The sequence below is a fragment of the Callorhinus ursinus genome, unplaced genomic scaffold (genome assembly GCF_003265705.2).
Source record: "Callorhinus ursinus isolate GAN/ISIS: 27379988/994484 unplaced genomic scaffold, GSC_fseal_2.0 scaffold77, whole genome shotgun sequence".
Taxonomy (NCBI): domain Eukaryota; kingdom Metazoa; phylum Chordata; class Mammalia; order Carnivora; family Otariidae; genus Callorhinus; species Callorhinus ursinus.
Genome location: NW_027397139.1, coordinates 4707791 through 4713213, shown reverse-complemented (window position 1 = coordinate 4713213; position 5423 = coordinate 4707791).

Here is a 5423-nt window from a genome sequence, read left to right as displayed (position 1 = left end):
GGGGAGGCAAGGTCTGTGTCCACGGGGAAGCCCCGGTCTGAGGGGGGGAGATAAGGTCTGTGTCCCTGGGGAAGCTCCAGTCTGAGGGGGGAGGCAAGGTCTGTGTCCATGGGGAAGCCCCGGTCTGAGGGGGAGGCAAGCTCTGTGTCCATGGGGAAGCCCCAGTCTGAGGGGGGAGGCAAGGTCTGTGTCCCTGGGGAAGCTCCAGTCTGAGGGGGGAGGCAAGGTCTGTGTCCACGGGGAAGCCCCAGTCTGAGGGGGGAGGCAAAGGTCTGGGTCCACGGGGAGAGCTTGGGCCTTGCGGAGTGCCCCTCACTGGCCAAATTCAGCTTCCTCTGAGATTCCTACAATTCTGTCCTGGTTCCAAGAACCAGATGTGCGCCCCCCCACCCTCAGGAAGGCAGTTTCAGGGCCTCAAACACAGCCCTGCGATGACTCTCATGGGCTCCCCCACCATCTCCTGCCGTGTCAGCCCACTGGTGCCAATAAAGCCTGTCCATCCGGCCCAGGACGTGCGAGCCTCCCGCGGCCACTGTGACAGACCACCGCTGACTGCCTCTCTGACAATCTGGGCTCAGAAGTCCTAAAACCCCGGCGTGGGCAGGGCTGGTCCCCCCGGGGCCCCCGGGAGACCCGGCTCCGGCCTTTCCCCGGCCCGCGGCCCCCCTCCATCCTCGCCGCCAGCCGCGCGGGGTCTGCCCGTCGCTGGGACTCCCACCCTCTGCCTCCCCCTCGGGAGGACGCCGGGAACCTGGGGTCAGCCCCTCCTCGGGGGCCCTGACGAGGTCCCCTCTGCCGCGTGAGGGGACACGTCCAGGGACAAGGACGGGGACGTCTCTGGGGCCATGACTGTGCGCCCACCACACAGTCTCCTTGCCCTCTCTTCAGTTAACCTTCCCTTGCCTCTGCTCAGGGCTGCCTGGGACTGAGGTCACGTACAAGGCACCCAGCTGAGGTGCAAAAGTCGGGGCTCCCCTGTGGCCCCTTCTGTCACTCCCCGGCCCCGCCACGCTCTCTACACACAGGCCGTGTCCCCGAGGGGCACGTTCATCTAGGTTGGAAGACATCTCCCCCATTGTCCCAGCATTGAGACCCCCTCATGGTGGGACCAGCTCTTGTGGACAGTAGACTGTCCTTGGAGCCCAGAGTGCCCCCAGCGCCGTGGCCTGCGAAGGTTCCCCCAAATACAGAGCGACTGAAGGGCAGTGATGTCCTCCCCCAACGTTGTCTGTCCCCGTCTTCCCACATACTCTTCTCTGTCCTTGAGCCCTGCTCTGTTCGGTGGGTGACATAGCAGTCCGCAGAACCAGGAGGCAGCTTCCCCAGCTTGAGTTTGAAAGGGGGCCTTATGGTCTGGCCCCGCTGCCCTGGGGGGGGAAGGGGCCGCAGGTCACATCCACAGGGCTGCCCCACCCTGTCATCCAGACCGGGGCCTGGCCAGCCCCCCTGCAACCTGCCCAGCTCCATCGTGTGCCCGGTCTGTCCACAGAGGGGCTCAGTCGGGGGCATGGGAGCCACTGGGGCAGAGGGGCCAAGCCATTTGAGGCACTGCGTCGGTTCTAGCCGCTGGGGTGCCTGCCGGCTGCCTGACCCTGGGGGGGTGCCTGAGCAGGACAGACACAGCCTGCTCCCCCAGCCAGGAGCCAGGGACAGTGTTTCCTGCACCCCGGGGCCACCAGGTGGAGGGAAGACATGCGTGTCCCATGGGTGCATGATGGCCACGTCCCCTCCCACCTGCCCCCTGCCAGGGTGACCAGGGCCACCTGTGGGGGTCCCCGAATGTGGACGGGGGAGCAGACAGACCCGTCGCAGGGGCACAAGGCAGTCCTTTGTGTGTCCGGCCTGACTGATTGACCTTTACACGACCAAGTTCCTCAAAAAATTAAACATAGAACAACCATGTGACCCAGTGAATCCATGTCTGGGTGTGTCCCAGAGAGAGAACTGGAATCAGGGACTCGGAGAGATACTTGCACCCCCGTGCTCACAGCAGCCTAAAGAGAGAAGCCCCCCGGTGTCCACCCACAGATGAGGGGTACACACGGCGCGGTCCGTCCCCACGCGGGAACACGCTCCAGCCTCAGGAAGGAAGGGACCCCGACACCTGCCACGACTCGGAGGGACCCCCGAGGACACCGGGCTCAGTGAGAGGAGCCGGACCCAGAAGGACACATCCCACAGGACCCCACTCCCAGGAGGTCCCCAGAGGAGTCCCGTGCACACAGACAGAGAGGAGAGGGTGGGAGCCGGGGCTGGGGCAGGGAGGGGGGACAGAGTCTCCGTGTGGGGAGACGGAACGTTCTGGAGACGGAGGGTGGGGTGGCTGCAGGACCGAGTGAGCGGGCTTCGTGCCGCGGAGCTGTGCGCTTAGAGACGGTTATGATGGTAAATTTTGTATTATGTGTGTTTTACCAAGATTTTTAAAAACCGAAAGAGAAAGTATTCACTCTTGAAAGCATACGGCCCTTGGGAACCACCCAGAGGAGGTTATGATTTGCCAGCTTAAAAAAAATTAGAAGTTCCTTAAAACGTGCAGTGTCCTCTGAGATTCTTGATCTCGCAGGTAGGGGTGAGGCCAGCAGCCTGACGGGTGGGCGGTGCCCTCAGTCCGCGCTGAGGAGTCTTAGGAGGATCTCAGAGGACGGAGGCCTGGGAAGAGGAGTGACCGCAGAGCGGGTTGGGGTGGGGGGGGAGGCGGGAGTGGGGCTGACCCCTGTGCACGCACCTGCACCTCGGAGACCCCGCGTCTGCGGGTCCCTGGCGCCCCGCATTCTTCCGCGCAAGCGGACGGACGTTCTTTCCCGTGTATCTCGGCCCAGGAAGGGACTCCCCCGAGTCCGTGCACCGCGCCCTGGGTCCCGCTCCCCGTGCAGCCGTGGCCAGCCCTGGGGGTGGGCGCCCCCTCACACATGCGGAGGCGGGGCTGCTGTTTGCTGGGGTGGCGGCTGGGGTAAGCTAAAATTCAGGCTACTCAGTTAGATTTGAATTTCAGGCCAACAATGACTGACTTCTTTAAGTACGCCCCATGCAATATTCGGGGCCTACTTATGCTTTAAAAAATCCGCTCATCGTTTACCCGAAGTTCAAACTTACTGCGTGCCCTGTACTTTTATGTGCTAAATCTGGCCACCTCCTCCTTCCCCTGAGGACCCTGCAGGAGTCCTGGGAGCAGCAGGAGGGCGTGTCCCTGGGGTGCAAGCTCGGGCCACACTTGCTGGGGCCCCTGCCTGCCCCCAGACTCAGCACCGAGGGGACGGCGGAGACCAGAGGCGGCAGGCCCCCGGCCCCGAGGGGTCTGGAGGGGTCTGGAACGGCACCGCAGGGAGCTGGGGGAGGGGGGGAGGAAGGGGCTCGTCTGGAAATTCAGTTGCCCACAGTTAGGATGTGCTATGCGTAACTTAAAAACCAGACGCTGATTATTATAGGAAAGGGCCCTTTGGCAAATTGGCCGTGTTAGCTAAGTAGTAACAAATTTGCACACACTTAGAGGCTTAACTTGACACACTTATGTTTCTCAGGACGTCGGGTCGGTGGTCCAGCACAGCGCATCTGGGCCCCGGCTCAGGGCCCCACAAGGCTGTGATCGGGTGGAAGGACGGGCTTCGGGCTTCCAAGCCCCTTCGCGTGTTGGTAGAATTATGTTCTTGCTCTTGTGGGTCTGGGATCTCTGTTCTCCGGCTGGCCGTCACAAGTGCCTGTCTCATGACCAGCAGTTTGCTGTCCCGCCTTTTTAAAGACCCCTGGATTAGGTCGGGCCCACCAGCATGATCTCCCTTTCGAGAGACTCAGAGTTGACTGATTTGGGGACCTTAATTACATCCAAAAAGCCCTCTACCTTTACCAAATCCCACCCACACTCAAGGAGGTACACCGGGAGTGTCATGAGGTTGGGGGGGAGGGCAGGAATCTGGGGGCCACCTCGGAATCCTGGTCATCTTGAAAACCCAAGGTGGACTTTAGGACGTGGGCTCTGCTGCAGAGATTGGGCTCAAACCTCACCCCCAGGTCCTACTCATCGGGTTAGCGTAAGTCGATCAGCTCTTTTCCCTCTCCAGGACTCAGCTTCCCTGTCAGAAAGGGGGGCAGCCCATCACTCCCAGGATTTGTGGGCAGATGCAATGAAGTGAGGAAGACTTCCTCGCCCTCGGGGTCTTAAACCGGCGGCTGGAGGGCCGAGGTCAGAACTCAGACTGCTTTTACTTTGCCATCAGCGTCTTACATTTTTTAAAGATTCTTTCAAAGAATTTGCCCAATTAAAAAATCAGGACACTTTTATTAAAACCTGGAGTTCTCGATTATTTTGAGAATTCCCTGTTCTCTGGCCAGGGCAGACTGGGTTTTAGGGAGCCACACTGGCCCTGGGTCCACAGCTCACAGCGAGGTGCATGCTAAAGGCCCCAGGGGCGCCAGGCGCCCTGAACCAGCGAAGACAGGGCCGTCGGGGACCCGGTGTCTTTCCAGCAGGACCCAGTTCACAGTAAAACCCGGGCCTTCCATCTGAGGCCACTGGCAGGGTGCCTGCTCCCTGCTCTGCAAGGGTTGCTCCTGCCACGGGTTAAATGGGGCCCCCCAAATTCATGTCCACCCGAACCTCAGCACGTGACCTTCCATGGAAGCCTTTGCAGGTGTGACTCGTGGCGTTCAGTGAGGTCACACTGAGCGGGCAGGCACAGGCGGGGTCTGTGCTCCTCAGTGTGCAGATCTGTGACATAGGCCGATCCCTGGGGTTTCCAGCACCCGCAGGACGTCCCAACATGGAGCCAGCGTGGCCCGTGGCCCGGGCATCTGGATCGCCACAGCGTGGACGGATGCAGGATGTGTGTATGGTCCATGCTGCTCCGTGGCATCTCTCTGCCGCTGGGAGCATTGCTGTGTGTTTCCCGGGGTGGCTCACAACACCAGCTGTCCTCTGATGGCTCTGGAGGCCGCAGGGCTGTGTGCCCCAAATCTCCCTGTACCGCCAATCAGGACTGGTGGGGGCACAGAGGGCCGCCGGGATAACCCGGGAAAACGTCCCTGCCTCGAGGCCCTTAGTCACATCCGCAAAGACACTTTTTCTAAATCAGGTAACATTTGCAGTTTTCTTTTTTTTTCCCAAAGATTTTATTTATTTAATTGACAGAGAGAGTGAGAGAGGGAACACAAGCAGGGGGGTGGGAGTGGGAGAGGGAGAAGCAGGGAGCCCGACGCGGGGCTCGATCCCAGGGCCCTGAGATCATGACCTGAGCCGAAGGCAGCCGCTCAACGACCGAGCCCCCCAGGCGCCCCACATTTGCAGTTTTCTGAGACTGGCGTCTATCATCTTGGGGCCGGTCATCAGCCCGTGGCCGTGTGTGTGTCAAAGGCCCCCCGACCAAGCTGTGTGAGAACACTCGGCGTCCAAGCGTCCAAATAACCTCGGGAAGCTTCTTCCACACCCACAA